Source organism: Brassica napus, unplaced genomic scaffold, assembly GCF_020379485.1.
Source record: "Brassica napus cultivar Da-Ae unplaced genomic scaffold, Da-Ae ScsIHWf_2933;HRSCAF=3718, whole genome shotgun sequence".
In the NCBI taxonomy this organism is placed as follows: Eukaryota; Viridiplantae; Streptophyta; class Magnoliopsida; order Brassicales; family Brassicaceae; genus Brassica; species Brassica napus.
The window spans coordinates 7,501-10,000 of NW_026016179.1; positions in this window are offsets into that span (position 1 = coordinate 7,501).

The following is a 2,500-nucleotide window of genomic DNA, read 5'->3' on the forward strand; positions in this document are numbered from 1 at the left end:
CCTCGCGTCCCAAAAGATAAGTATTAATTATAGTTAATAGAATCAACTTACATTTGTTGAAAAAAAAATGTTGCGGAGACAGGATTTGAACCCGTGACCTCCAGGTTATGAGCCTTGCGAGCTACCAAACTGCTCTACCCCGCGATTTGAACAAACAAAAAACTTGGACTAAACTCTAATAAACAAAGACGAATTGAATGCGCCCCTATTCCATATCTGTACAAATAGAATAGCCTATTTAGACAGAATGGTAAAGGGGCCCTCGTCGAGCATAGAAAAAATAGAAAAATTAAAGGATACTTAAATCTTACCAGCTTGATCTTGTTGCCCCTGGCAATAAACATGCCTGAACCATTTCCCGAAGGATGTGTCCAGATAGTCCAAAGTCTCGATAGTTAGCTCTCGGTCTTCGGTCGAGAAGCAACGTCGATGAAGACGTGTAGGTGCACTATTACGCGGTGGGGATTGTAATTTTCCATGAATTCCACTTCTCACTTAGCGACGGAATCTCACTTATTTCCTTTTTTAAGGATCGACGAATCAATGATATTTTTGTTCTAATTTTTGCCTCTTCTTCTCCTATAAATCAAACTTTTCTTTGCCATAATGCTTAAGTTCCTCTTATTATCAATGATAATGATACAAATCGGATCCTAGATGTAGAAATAAATATAAGAGTGCATACCTATATTTTTATTAATTTTATTAAAATAATAAAAAAAAAATATATTATTGCGGATAGAATAATTAAATAATTAACCGAATTTGCCCGACGTGGAGGCAATCAAGAAAGCCGCATAAGTGATATATAACCTACAGAAAAGTGAGCTAATCCAACCAATCTTGCTTGCACAATTGAAAGAGCTACTGGTTTATCTTTCCATCGAATCAAATTTGCCAAAGGTGTACGTTCATGAGCCCATGCTAAAGTTTCAATCATTCCTGCCATAACCACGCCAGGAAATTAAGAACATAAATCCAGTAGCCCAAACAAGATGCCCAAATAAGAACATCCATGCCCAGACTGATAAAACTATTCATACCAAACGGGTTATATCCATTGATAAGTTGTGAAGAGTTTAACCATAGATAATCTCTTAACCATCCCATCAAATAAGTGGAAGATTCATTAAACTGTGAAACGTTACCTTGCCATAATGTGATGTGTTTCCAATGCCAATAAAAAGTAACCCATCCAATAGTATTTAACATCCAAAAAACTGCCAAATAAAATGCGTCCCAAGCCGAAATATCACAAGTACCACCTCGTCCCGGACCATCGCAAGGAAAACTATACCCGAAATCCTTTTTATCTGGCATTAACTTGGAACCACGTGCATCTAAAGCACCTTTACTAAGATCAATGTAGTTGTATGTAAACCTAAAGCAATAGCATGATGAACCAAGAAATCTCCAGGACCTATTGTTAAGAATAATGAATTACTATTCTCATTAATAGCATTTAACCAGCCGGGCAACCATATGCTTCGACCCGCATTAAATGCTGGGCCATTTGTCGAAGATAAAAGTACATCAAATCCATATGAAGTTTTCCCATGAGCGGATTGTATCCATTGGGCAAATATGGGTTCGATCAAGATTTGTTTTTCGGGAGTACCAAAAGCAAGCATGACGTCATTATGAACATAAAGTCCCAAAGTATGGAACCCTAGAAAGAGGCTGGCCCAACTTAAATGGGATATGATAGCTTCTTTATGGTCTAACATTCTTGCCAATACGTTATCCTCATTCTGTTCTGGATTGTAATCTCTAATAAAAAATATAGCTCCATGAGCAAAAGCTCCTGTCATGATGAATCCTGCAATGTATTGGTGATGGGTATATAACGCAGCTTGAGTCGTAAAATCTTGCGCTATGAACGCATAAGCAGGTAAAGAGTACATGTGTTGAGCTACCAAGGAAGTAATAACTCCTAAGGAGGCTAGAGCAAGGCCTAATTGAAAATGAATCGAATTATTGATTGTGTCATAAAGACCCTTATGCCCACGCCCCAACCGTCCTCCCGGAGGAATATGTGCTTCTAAAAGATCTTTTATACTGTGTCCGATTCCAAAGTTAGTTCTATACATATGACCCGCAATGAGGAAAAGAATTGCGATAGCTAGATGATGATGTGCCATATCGGTTAGCCATAAACTTTGCGTTTGTGGATGGAATCCCCCAAGAAGGGTTAGAATGGCAGTTCCTGATCCTTGGGAGGTACCAAATAAATGACTACTTGAATCGGGGTTTTGAGCATACAGATTCCACTGACCCGTAAAAAGTGGGCCTAACCCTTGGGGATGCGGTTATACACTTAAGAAATTATTCCATCGAACATATTCCCCCCTGGATGCAGGAATAGCGACATGTACTAAATGACCTGTCCAAGCCAAGGAGCTTACCCCGAATAGTCCTGACAAATGATGATTCAGACGAGATTCAGCATTTTTGAACCATGAAACTCTTGGTTTCCATTTTGGTTGTAGGTGTAACCAAC